At 40.8% G+C, this 14441-nt stretch overlaps 1 protein-coding gene across 1 annotated transcript in view; it reads right to left on the minus strand.

Moving 5' to 3' along the window:
* The window catches only part of LOC138749786 (ADAMTS-like protein 3), a 428872-nt gene that overhangs the window by 386338 nt on the left and 28093 nt on the right, over nt 1–14441 (minus strand). The window lies entirely within an intron of this gene.

Consider the following 14441-nt stretch of genomic DNA (forward strand, 5'->3'; position numbering starts at 1 on the left):
ATATTTCACCTTGCTCACAACATTTTTCCCGTAAGCCTCAATTTCCCTCGAAACATATTTTTGTCCTTTTGTTTTTCCTCAACCAACGCTGATATTCTTCAGCATACAAGCTAAAATTTCTGAAAACAAGCTACAAGTCACTCTTAGACTTTTTAAATCAAGGATTTGATCTTCTTTGGCACCTTCTACAAAGTGAATAAATAAATATACATCTTTGCTGAGAACTTGGTGCATGACCAATATATACAAACCGCACTCACCAAAGCAGCGCTCGAAATTCTTAATTGGAATGAAAGGTTCGTTGTGAGCAAAATAGCACGTGCATTCTTTCAACTGACACCTTAATTACTTCCAGAATTACTAATAAATTGGGGAACATTTCGGTTCCAACCACCCATCCAAGCTTCTTGTCCGAATCACTCATAAATGGAATATGTAATTTTGCAAACGTTGCTACCATGGCAAAACGACTGAGAAATTAATGCCGAGTAGGTCAATTAGAGTGCACCCACAAACCTGGCAAAGGGTCAAATTTCTCACTGTTAAAAATAACCTCAATCAAAGCCACACATGTAGATTTTATTACAAAAGCATCCAGATTGTGTGCAAGTTAACAATTAAGAATTATATTTTTCAAGAAACTGGCAACATTTCCCTTTTTTGGTATCTTGGCATTTGTATGAGTGGAACAGGCTCGAAATCAAGTCAGGTTAAGACCATCAATCCCTGCAGACTTTCAAACAATACAATTTGCTTCCAACTTAAACCTACTTATAGCAACCTCTGCTGACATTAAAACACTTTTAGCAGGGAATTTAGTGGGTGTTGAATTACTTTTTAAATAGATTTGTAATCTCCTGTAAATCTGGCAACTGGTCTAATTCCTTCCCAAGTTTGGACAGAGATTCAGGTTGGGAAGAGATGAACTATCTTTCATGTAAACAAACAAATTATTTAAATCATAGAACAAAAATCAACACCAATGTTATTAGAAGAGGGAAACTGAAATACAAGTTATTTCTCCTTTAGTCCTCTCTAAAATATTCTGTTTACTTACCCTGCAGTTCCCAAGGATCTAGGGAGAAGCTACAAGTTTGATAGTTGAGCTACTGTTTGAATTCATACAAATGTTCAAGGTTTTTTTTATTGCTGGCAGTATTTTTTTGCCCTTGTGGATTTGAAGCAAAAACACCAGCAAAATATTTTTTTCCAACTTTCATTCCAGAAATACAACTTCACTTCCACCACCAGACACATCTTCCCCTCTTCCGCCTTCCATGGAGATTGCTTCCTCCAGGACTCCCTCGTTTACTCAGGCCTTCCCACTAATCTTCCCCCTGGGCACCATCCCCCTGAGGCCGCCAGAAGCGCCACGCCTGCGCAAAGACCTCCTCCGTCACCACCATTCGGGGGCCTCCAAACAGTCTTTTCAAGCAAAGCAACACCTCACTTGTGTCTCCGCGGGAGTTATCTACAGCATCCGGTGCTCCTGTGGTTGACGTCGGAGAGACCGGGTGCAGATAGGGAGCACCTTCGCTCTGTCCGCATCAGTGACAGGGATCTCCCAGCCCCAACCTCTTCAATTCCATGCCCCATTCCCATGCTCACGCCTGTCCATGGCCTCGTACTGTCCCACCAAGACCACCTGTAACTGGAGGAGCCACACTTGATTTTCCATCTTTCAATGAAAGAAAGCAAGCGCATTCTTTTAATATTGGTTTTCTGTATTTTAATCAACTTATTTTACAGAAAACTTGAGTTTTTTCCCAAGTAAATCGACTCGTGATGATGGAGGTAATTTATGCAGATTAACACCTTCAAAGAAACTAAATTCAAGCTGTAAATATACAAAATGTCAGTCAAACTCATTTATTAAAAATAAGTTAAGTATTTAATTTATAATTTCAATTTGTTCCCTTTGTCATCTTGGTCAAAGAAACGGATTTTGAGGGCAAAACGCATCTCAATAATCCATCCTTTTTTTCCATCCATCTATCTTTCAAAATTTGCAACATTTTGGAGTCCACAGGCACCTGCGCTATAAGCAATTCCACGGATTAACGAATCGCGTTCTAACGAGGTTTCAGTGAAGGTGACCATTTGCTTTCAGAGTTGAAAGGAGGCACTCCCTCTTAAAATCGCCATAGGTATATCTTCAGAAGAAGCCGTGGAGACGACCTCGGTAAATATATTTAAGAACAAGTTGGATAGATTTCTACGTAGTGAGGGATATGGGGGTGGGGGGGAAGGCAGGTGGGAGGAGATTGTAGCTGCTTTAATTTACCCAGTATACACAGTATTTTAAGAATACACACACTCGTTCTTCAATATGAAATGGAGTTGACTCTCTTTATTAATCTCCACTACAACAATCAATTCTTCATCCCACAAACCCCTCTGACCTTTTCACTGGCTCTCCACCACACGAGTGATCTTGACACTTTTACTCACTGTGTATGTAGCCATCTGATGTGATCCGGGCATGGATCCTACTACTCCGGAGCGTCGCCCCGGATACGTCAGCGGTGGCGGCCGGCACCACTCCTGACAAGGTATGTATGTGACTGCGACAAGATGAGCCTATCCTCAGATCAGCCTTGATCTTATTGAATGGGCGAACAGGCTTGACGGGCCGGATGGCCAACTCCTGGTCCTATTTCTTATGTTCCAAGAAGCACTGTAGTATTTTCATGGAGTTGACTAACTCAATTCTTATGAATGATGAGGGGTGGTGATTAAAGGCTGACAATGGCCACATCTCATGCACCGTGTTAGGTATAGATGGCAAAAGAATGTGACGACTCACTGAAGACTCTTACTTGCAGAGGAAGGCAAATAGTGAAGTGAAAACACAGCTCTGGAGAAAATCAGCAGGTCAACCCATCTACTTTATATAGCAAATGTAAAATTACATAATCAATGTTTTGGGCTTTGGCCCTTCATCAAAAATGTAGACAGGCTCCAGAACAAAATGGTGAGGTGGGGGGGAGGGCAGGGGTAGAGGCGCAGTCACACATATGAGCAGTAATATATGGATAAGGGAGGAAGGGCAAGCAGGGGGAGGAGGGACGGCTCTGTGAATGGAGAGGGTAGGGGGTGGAGAGCTGGAGGGGAGGAGACAGAGGGATGGGGGAGAGGGAGAACGGGGAGTGGTCCAGCAGAAACCGGAGAAGTCGATGTTAACACCATCCAGTTGGAGGCCCCTACAGGTTGTGCCATTGCCATGCATTTCTGCCCTCGTCTTACCAGGCACTGGAGGTAGCAAGTTTGAGTTGTTCTATCAAAGTCTTAACTAGTGAAGGGATGGAACACCAGCCCAGTGTCCTGCATAATGTTGAGTTTTGAGGGCTCGTTGAAGCAGTGCCCACTGAGGCAGGACTATTCATTGCACTACTTGTAAACTTTAAATGGAGGAAGGAGTTGGAGATATCACCAATTGTCACTTCCCATCGAACACCTCGCCTCTGACTTGCTCTTGCAGCCACATTTATTGATGGTTTTGTTCCTTATTTGGACAACGATGACTCTCCAGAAAAGTTAATGGTGGTGTTCTCAGAGAGGGTGAAGCCATGAAAAGCATCACCTTGATAAAGGGCTCAAGCCCAAAACGTTGGTTATGCATTTTCGCCTTTGCTAATATTAAGAACGTTGCTTGACCTGCTGAGTTTCTCCAACATTGTGCTTTTGTTGCATGAAAAGTCGCTGGGAGAAGGTCATTGCTGACACTACCATAGCGTAAATGCTGCTTTCCGCTCATCAGCCTATGCCCACCATTTTCTGGCCTACTCCTGTTCCTACTTCCTATGTTCCTAAATAGATTCAGGGAAAACTTACTGTGCCACTCCAACCAGAGGACAACTTCTTGTTTCCCTGTGTTCCCCCCCCCCCCCCCCCACCCCCTCTGGTGCTCCTGATGGAAGTATGTTTTGGGGAAGCGGTCAAAGAAACATCTCCAGATTGCTTTCATGTCAAATATTCTCGACACATGATATTTTGATCCCATTCCTTAATTATCACTGTAGATTCTTACTTTGCGGTCGGCATCTATTTTCCACAGGAAGGTCATGCCAATACAAGGATGAGCCAGTGACCCGCTCTGAACCTGACCACAGATCCTTAAACTACTATTTTTCATACTTTATCTCTCAAGGGCGTTTAATTGCTGTTCTACACTTTCACAAGCGAGCTGAGCCAAGATTGGAGCATCAGTAGAAACGAGTATTATTGAAAGGCTATTTTCCATAATTATATTATGCAGCATTCAAGTTTCCAGGGCATGAGTAGTTCTGATTAATTTCCAGGCTGCATACTAAATAATGGGTTATTATTGTAGGGAAACCTGGTTATTTTCCTAATGTGAATTGCATTATTGTTAAAATTGATACAGCCTGCCAAAATATCGAAGCACTAATACATTTTCAGAATGTTCTGACTGAGGCAGTACACTGACATTTGGTTTTTGTTATAATTGCAGCACTGAAGTGTGATAAGAACATCCAAAGTATTGCTCCGGCAGAGATGCGGTGGACCACAATTGCGTTCATATCTGAGAGAGAAGGATGGATGCAAAAAAGGGGAGGTCTATTTTAGCCGCTTGGAGAGCAATTTTTGCAAGGAGTCTGAATCAACCATATTTTAATTGTCTGAGAGGATGAGCAAATGTAGGTTCTTGGGAGTCACTATCTCGGAAGATCTTTCCTGGAACCAACACACCAATGGCATCATGAAGAAAGCCTCTACTTCCTCAGGAGTTTGCGGAGGAGCTAGTGGAGTTGTTCAAGTGAACCGGTACGGATTTGAAGGGCCGACATGGCCTGTTTCCGTGCTGTAAACGGTTATATGGTTATATGTGCTGACTTAACACTTTTCTTCCATTGCTTGCTGGTCCTTTCAATTAATCACCATAATATACTTATCTATTTTACTAACATCTCCAAAGTATTATGCTCAGAGCGAGGATTTTAATTTGACATTGGAACAAATCAATTACAAAGGCCACCTCCATGAATAATGAACCTCATTATTGTGAATATTAAAAATTACAAGCAGCATGTTTATCAAAAAGGCCTTTCCCCTTTCATCATAGATTTATATCCATTGACACAGCATTTAATGAATTCGGTGATTATAAAAAAATGTGTCTTGGCCCAGATAAGCTACTGATCTCATGAAAATAAACATCTTTTAAACTCATCAACTTGAATAAGTGGATTAAATATCTTGGAGAACTGCTACAAAGAAAAGCTTGTTATAGCGCAAATGCAATTGGTCTCAGAGTCCATTTAACAGGACGTTTTAACCAATACTTATCTGAAGACTGTGGCTTGGGTTGAGCGTGGAAACATCAGCCACCAATGGAAAACATCAAAAGAACCACAGGCTGTGACCTTTTGCAACCTACACATGAATGAATCCAAATGTGGAGGCCGCTTCTGTGTGTAAAGTGGTATTTTAAGGGAGAAATCCTGTCAGTAGCTGCGATCCCAACTGGCTGCAGTGAAGAACAGGAGGGACAGACTGCCCACAGTAGTTAAAAAATATATTGGTCTCTCTAACAAAGTCTAACTGGAAGCAGCTGAAATCAAGTTAAGTTTATTGACACTTGATTGAATAAGTACAACCCAACAAAACAGTGTTCTCTGGTCCTCAGTGCAAAGCACACACCACAACCAGACAAAACACATATACAGACAAACAATACATATGGAGGACAAGTATTCATATATGCAAATAAATAAACAAATGTTGTTTCGTAACTATGAGGGACTTGGATGATTAATTGTGAGTATTCCTTTGGTCGTTCAGCATTCTAGCTGCCTGTGGGAAGAGATGCTGTGTGAGGGGTGGAAGGGGTCCTCAATGATTTTGCACACCCTCTTCAGACAACGATCCCAGTAGATCACGTCGATGGGGAGGAGGGAGACTCCATTGATCCTCTCTGCCACTCTTATGGTCCTACAAGCAAATCCCACACACAGGCCGTGTTTGGGGGGGTGGGGGGTGGTGGGGTTGCAATTTGCCATGGCCAATTAACGAACCCGCACTGTCACCGTTGGGATGCAGAATGAAACCGGAGCAGCCCTTGGGCAATTTGCGGTGAACAAACTCAACATAGACAGCACTAGCATCCAGAACCAAACCAGGATACCATGAGGCAGCAACTCTTCTAGCGGGTCCATTTCTATCCCCTCCCCTTCATGAAAGAAAAAGGCAATGCCGGAATGTGAGGGCCCAAATACTGCAATTTCTCAAGTTAGCGATGCACCTGCCTCCTGTCCATTAAAGATCAAGTCATAGGGTGCTTGTAGATGCTTCAGGACAGATGAAGTGCCTACCATTCAAATCTCAAGGTTCAAGGCTCTTTTTAATATCAACTCCTAATAAATTATATTGCATATGTCACATTTTTAATGTAACTTTTGTTAGCTGTAAGGCAGAGATGCCATTAGTATTGCCAGGTGTCTCTTACAGAGCAAGAGAAGTCCCTGATCTCCATTCTGGATCCTCGTATGAAGCAACATACAACATTGCATTTTATGATTTCTCCAGGGATTAACCATTCCATGATTTGATGACCTTCAACGTTGCTTCTTATGAAGTGAGTCACATCAGACTTAAGTATCTTGTGATGGAGACAATTAAACATCTTTTTGACCTTGAAAAAACAAAGGGGCAATTTGAAACCTCTGCGGCAAACAACAGGACACGAGGAGAAGTGAGATGAAGTTTGAAGTACAAGGTTTAAAATGAGACTGAAGGAAACTGAAGGATGGAACTTACCAGGATGGGGACCTGGGTTAACAGAGGGTGTGTGAGGGATGGAAGGGGTCCTCAATGATTTTGCACACCCTCTTCAGACAAAAAAAAATGATACAAAAGATCAGAATGAGAAAACAGTGATTGAAGGGAGGACTCAAAGGGAGATTGGGTAGCCAGGTCATGAAGCAAGTTAAATGAGAGGGTGAGGTTATCGTCCAAGTTTATTATCATCTAACTGTACACATACCACCGAACAGCATTGCTTGAGACCACAGTACGCACAAAACACAGCACATAATGATCACATATATAAAATAAATATGTATAAATATTTCAGAATAGTTTACTGGTTTCATTTTTAAGGGATCCATGATGACAGGCCACCTTTCATCAATTTCTCAGCCGAGCAGTCCTGATTTTGATGATTCTATACCTCCTTGAGGATGGTAATGGGTCAAAGATCCTGTGTGATGGATAGTAGGAATCCTCAATAATACTTTGGGCCCTGTTTGAGCAATGTTCTTAGTAAATGAAGACCACAGTGATCTTCTTAGCCATTTTAATGATCCTCTGTATGGATTTCCAGTCTGACGCTTTACAGCTACCACACCACCCAGTGATGTAGGCCGATAAGGCACTCTCAATTGTGTACTTGCAAAATATTATCAAGATGGGGCCAGTATCCTCAACCTCCTTAGGGCAAGTCAGGCTCACAGGAAAAAGTCCATGTGAGAGACATTCAAATTTGAAATAATAGCTTTGAAACTGAAGAAAATACAGGTGGTGGATGGTTAGTGACTCAAGGCAAGGTGCCCATGGGCTGCTTGTGACTGCGGTCCGCAGATGACAAGAGACTGGCTGAAGTTTGGCTGAAGAGGTACTAGGTACTGGAATCACGATGTGAGAAGGAGTGCTGAAAGCTTCCTGATCTCGTCGGAGGGGCGCATCTGGAGCTCAGGTTGCTGATGGTTTGGCCTGAAGGCCGCAGAGACGGCAGGTAAAAACCCTGGACATTCAGTGACCCTGTGGCCACTCTCTTCTGCTTTTCTTTTTCTGGGCTGTAAGGGCACTGGGCATTTTCTGGCGATAGCAAATCTTTGCCTGCCTCACTGTGGGCTAAAGGAAATTTTGCACAATGTCATGTTTTCAGTTTTATTAAACAGTAAAATAAATCTTGAAATCTTGAATATCAATTGATCACTGCACTACAAAAAGGGATGCAAAGGATCAAGGTGGATAGCAGAGGTGTTAAACTATTTTATTTCCTGAGGAAGATCTAAATGGGTTCTAAAATGAGATGGGTATATGGAAGAGAAGTGAAATCTACTGATGGCGTTTGTTATCAAAGCTGAGAGCTGCCAAGTCAACATTTTGCTCCTCAATTCAAAGTGATAATTCTTGCAAGGCAATGAAAAAAACCCATAAATATAATCTTTCCAAGGTCAACACTCCAAAAAAAATTATTTATTTTGTGCTTTCTCTACAGATGTTGCCTGACCTTCTGAGAACTTCCACCATGATTTGTTTTCGTTTCAGATTTCCAGTATCTGGAGATCTTTGCTTTTGAAAAAAATTCTCTAAAAGGGTGATTTACGCACTGTTGGGAGTATGCATTGTTGTAACATTATTAATGTTAATTAAATTTGAAAACTTGCACTAATTATCATTATAAAAATGTAATATTTATACATTTTTGAGCCTTGAGTTCAAAAGAGAGAAGACTCAATTAGCCAACTTAATTTCCTTTCTCCTTTGGACAAATAAACAGAAATGAATCATAAAAGGGAACAGTTTTACTCAGAATTTTTTTCTTTTAAGTACATTTGGTACAACTAATCAGACAACTAAAATATGTCCTTTCAAAAGCGAAAATAGCTTGGATTCTCTCACGAAATATTGCACTTAAATAAACCGAAAAAATTATGTTCTAGGTCAGCTAAGTTTTTTTTGCATTAAACACCGAAAGTACACAATCTGGTCATTACATATTTTGGCTTCAACATCAAAGTTTCTTATCAATTCCCATCACAGCCTGACTGGAACAACATCAAACATGCGAGTTACTTCTAATCGCCTCTCATACTGCAAATTTGTTGAAACCACAGTTTGGCAAAGTGAGTTAAGAACATCATATCCACAAGCAATTTAGACTGACAGCACTGTAGCAGGCCATTTCAGTCCATGAAGTCGGGTCAATGAAGAAACAGTTGGTACTGTGTGTATCCATTATCATCTCTGAAGTACTTTCTAACACATATAGTGGTTCAAAGTAACTTGGAAGTTCAAAAAATAGTCCAGTAGGAAAACTTGGTGTTCACGATTTAATTTTAAATTTAGACATACAGCACGGTAGCAGGCCATTTTGGCCCAGGAACATTTTGAATGGTGGAAAGCACCCGGGGAAAACCCACTCAGACACGGGGAGAATGTACAAACTCCTTACAAACAGCGTGGGATTTGAACCCCTGGTCCCAATCGCTGGCGCTGTAAAGGTGTTGCACTAACCACCACACCAACTGTGCCATCCTAAATGACGTTTGCTAACTAGTAGGCTTAGAATATTTTCACTTCTTTGATAGAGCTCTTGCCATTCCACAGTGGTCCATCATTCACCTTCCTATCCAGGAATGTACAATAGAGAAAAAGGTAAAGGAAACGAACAGAAAAAATAATTTAAATTTCCTGAAATTATTGAAATATACTTTATTCCTATCCTCTCTTTTCTGGAAAACTAGAATTAGTTCAAATTTTTAAACCTTCATCTTCAGCTGCTTCCATCATTCCAACATAACTCCAGAATTGGGAATATTTGCTAATAATTGCAGAATTCTATTCTCAACATAATCGTTGATGCACCAAGACTTAAACACATTCAAGCGCAGGCTGATAAAGTGGGGCTGCGTTTGCATTACAAGACTGCTAGACAATGATAATTTCCAACGAAAATAACTCCCCTTAATATTCAATGGTGTTGTCATCACCAAGTGGTGATGGGCCCATCCCCATCTTCAAAAGTCACGGGTTACCACTGACCAGAAACTCAAATGGACCAGCAATATGAATTTTGCAACTGCAAGAGCAGATCAAAAACTGGAAAAATCTAGTGTATTCACACTCCATTGCTTTAATAATAATTTACAAGAGGTGAACCAGAGGTGATAAATGCAAGGCCAATAGCATTCAGGAACCTCAAACACCATCCAGAACAAAATAGCTCAAACATTCTTTCCAATCACCACTTCTATACAGTGACCTCAATGTGTATCAACAATAAAATGCACTGTAATTAATCACCAAGATAACTCCATAACACCCAAACTCAGCTCTTTTACCAACAAGTCAGCCTATGAGATTCAGGCACGTGCGAACATTATCATTTGCAGTCCCCTCACCAAGTGGCACATCATCTTGATGTGGAAATAAATGACTATTCAGTCATGGTCATTGGGTCAAAATTCTGAAAGTCCCTTCGCCAAAGGTCTTCAGCAGTTTAAAACAAGACAGCTCAAACTTCAATTAGGAATGGGCATTTAACAGTGACCTTGCCTAGTTCCTGCATTGTGAAATACAAATAATATTTTTTTAAAAATGTGTAATATCTTGTTTATGGGGTAGACTACTACCTGACAAAAATAGCCTGTCAAGGACAGGGATGGAGCTCCTATTGACCATTGTTGGGAGGCTTGTCTCTTTTGAAATAAACAAGTCAACCCTTTGAAATAAGATTTGCTGCATTCAGTCACAACGTTGTGTAAACCAGTGGTTCTCAACCCGTCTTTCCACTCACATACCACTTTAAGTCATCCCTATGCCATCACTACTCTGTGATTAGTAAGGGATTGCTTAAGGTGGTATGTGGGTGGAAAGAAAAAGTTTAAAAACCACTGTTTGAATCGTACTTAATTGACTCATAATGTGCATGGTTTCATACCTCCAAAGGAAATGGGCCAATGACAATTTTTCTCAAGCAAAATTTTTCAGTAACAATTGGGTCTCGAACAGTGATTCTCAACCTTCCCTTTCCACTCACATATCATCTCAAGCAATCCCTTACTAATCACAGAGCACGGATGGCATAGGGACGACTTAAAGTGGGATGTGAGTAGAAAGAAAAAGGTTGAGAACCACTGGCGTAAACATTCTCAGATAGCCGGCCCATCACTGGCTCAAATAATCATACAAGATGTTTTTTGTAATGGTATTTGTAGCATTTTTTTTAACATAAATTGTACAGTCAACCAACAGAAAGTGAGCACGGAATTAAAAGTTTATATGGAATTGTGTAACTTTAGCCCTGTTGTCGGTACCTTCCAAGAATGAACGTTTCAGGAATGTTCAGTTTGGACAAATGTTTTAGTTTCTGTACTAGACTTTAATTTAACAGCACTGTTGCTCTTTAGTTTTTAAAAAAAGAGCCTGTCAAGCTATTCAGTTCAGAGGGAAATTAGCAATGGTCAATATATTCAATGGGGTTGCCAGCAAAAGTAGGAGAGATGGATACAAGAGGTCATGGGTTGAGAGTTGACGGGCAAAGGTTTAGGAGTAACATGAGGGGGAACTTCTTTACTCAGAGAGTGGTTACTGTGTGGAATGGGCTTCCGGGAAAGGGGGTGGAGACAGGGTCAATTTTGTCATTTAAGAAAGAGTTGGATGAGTATATGGATGGGAGGGGGATGGAGGGATATGGGCAGAGTGCTGGTAGGTGGGATTAGAGGAGGGTACTTGGATCAGTGTGGACTAGAAGGGCCAAATTGGCCTGTTTGCGTGCTGTAATTGTTATATGGTTATATCACAGGGACAGATCCAGCCATTGTAAAGGGTAATACTATTACAAGGTTCTTATCTATACTGGACTATGGATGGCACAAATATAAGCAATTGGATTCCAAAAAAGATAATATCGCTGACTTGCAAAAAGAGCAAATGAGCTTGATGGTTAATAAAGGGATCATAATACCATCCATGCAATGATATTGCAAGATTATTTATTTTTGCCAAATTATCCATCGTTCCTCTGACTGGCTTGAAGGATGCAAAGAGAAGTTTTCCAGTTGATAAAACAAAATTTCCCCATAAAAATGGCAGCCAATCTCATCTTAAAAATGCCAAGATAGCAGAAAAAAACCCCCGGCATTTACAAGGTTCAGCCGGAATTTAAAATATTATTGTAGAGCATAACACTATATTCATAAATCAAACAATTCACTTCCTAAACAATTGAGCTTTGGAACTCAGGAAAGCCTCGGAGTGATGGGGACACTTGGACAACCAACAGCAGCAGAACATGTATGAACGGGATCGATTTTTCCCCAATGCTTTCTTCAGATTCCACATCCCATTGCTGCATTCAAACCACTGTGTACAACTGCTTCATAATATCCAGGCAACTGACTCTGATCCCGAAGGTTCACCACTTGGACAAGCGATAACCCTTTCTGGGTCATGTTTGACACTTCTCCCCATCCTACTACACTCCATGAGATAACTAGCAAAGGCAATGATTGGCAAACCTCATGACATTACTCCTGTGAAAGATTTATTTCCCAACATCACAAACCTCAGTCATTACAGGAGATGAATAAATCTATTTTTAATCATCTCCTGCACTGCACAAATTTGAGATGTCTTGTGAACAAATTATAGATTGGCCACCTTAAGACCATTTCTGGACAGGGCCACAGGAGCCATGTACAAATCGCTTCTTGGCAGTTTCTATGCAGTTTTGTTGCACTGTTTACACACATTGACTTTTATGGCTAAAATTAACAGGGGAAAAGGTAGCCCTTGAAAGTTCTCTACTGTGGCATTCGCTGCTTACAAGCACAAGACACAGGAGCTTTATTGTACACTTGAGTGATGACGACAAGCTGTCCGTGTTTTTTTTTCGCAAAAGGCAGAGCAGTTTCTGCTGCTTTCTCTAAAAATGCTAGTCAGCAAATTTTCTGCTTTCCCTGGTTGTCGAATCAGCCCAACGTGCAGAGGTTGTGCCTCAAGATATTTTTTGGACGATGCCTCTGCAAAGTGTCTTGGGATATTTACTGTACTTAAAGAAACCAAGCAACTGTAAATTATTATTTCCCAGTATTCTGATGTAATCAATTTATTTTTGCAGAACTCTGAAGAGAAGCTGATTTGTAAGCGATAGACGGTATGAAAGGAAAGAGGGAGAGATTAGAGAAACAGAATTCCAGGTTCCATGATTAAACTGTGCTGCCATCCGAAATAAACGTGTAGTCACTTTGATTGATTTAGCTCCAAGCCAGTATTGTTTTCAGTCTAAAACTTGCCAATTATTTCTATCCCCGACTAAATTATTTTATTGTCCACATGCATTTTTTTACTTTTTTTCCCTGGTATGAATGGGGACTCATTGATCACCAGTCAAGGTTACTGATGCTCGCTTTCAACTCATGAAACAATTTTGGAATCAAAATGATGGAGGCATTTTGTACGTTCACTCAACAATTCAATATTGCAGGGGTTAGCAACAGAAACATGAGAATGGAAACGTTTATGGCATATTTGAGAATAAACTCCGTTCAGGTATGACTGTAGTGACAGGAACCCCTCTGTAAATCACTTTCCAAATAACCATGGACAGATTGTGGATTAATATATATTTTAAAAGCAAATCCAAACCATGCCTACCTAATATTTCCAGCATACATCATGGACTGGGATCTACTTAATCGTGGACTGGGATCGACTTAATCGTGGACTGGGATCGACTTAATCGTGGACTGGGATCGACTTAATCGTGGACTGGGATCGACTTAATCGTGGACTGGGATCGACTTAATCATGGACTGGGATATAATCATGGACTGGGATATTCTTAATCATGGACTGGGATCTACTTAATCATGGACTGGGATCATGGACTGGGATCTACTTAATCATGGACTGGGATCTACTTAATCATGGACTGGGATCTACTTAATCATGGACTGGGATATAATCATGAACTGGGATATTCTAAATCATGGACTGGGATCTACTTAATCATGGACTGGGATATAATCATGGACTGGGATATAATCATGGACTGGGATATAATCATGGACTGGGATATAATCATGGACTGGGATCTACTTAATCATGGACTGGGATCTACTTAATCATGGGCTGTCTGCACTATTGCAAAAGTCACTTTATTTTATTGCACTAGGATAAATGTGAATATTTATCATCTATCATTTTTTTTGTACAGTTCCCATATTTGACTGCAGCAAGTAAGAATACTGGTGCATATTTAGATTGTACAATGTACATAAAAATAAACTCTTATCCAAACGCACACTTCTTAGGTAAGTGGTGCACAATGGATATGATGTTAAATTTAGCTGAGAACTGAAGCTTTTAAAGTAAAGTTAATTACCATGGCAACCCTGGAAATGCAACAGTTCCAGACTGATTTATTTTGGTCCTTCCCAGGTTTCACCAAACTAGTCCCTTTGCTGACAGACTCCAGATCTGAAGTTAATGTCACAGCATGAAGCTTTGGAACTGATCATCATCAACTCCAAAAGATTAGAAGTTACCAGACCGATAGGCTTTTTTTTATCATAAACAGAAGGCACGTCTCATGTTGCTGACCCAAAGTTGTTCTGGGGGAGGGGTTATGGCGATGTCCCCTTTATTAGGGGAATCAAGGGGGAGGAGTCACGGGTGCAATCAGCAAA

This window comes from Narcine bancroftii, chromosome 14 (genome assembly GCF_036971445.1).
Source record: "Narcine bancroftii isolate sNarBan1 chromosome 14, sNarBan1.hap1, whole genome shotgun sequence".
Classification (NCBI taxonomy): domain Eukaryota; kingdom Metazoa; phylum Chordata; class Chondrichthyes; order Torpediniformes; family Narcinidae; genus Narcine; species Narcine bancroftii.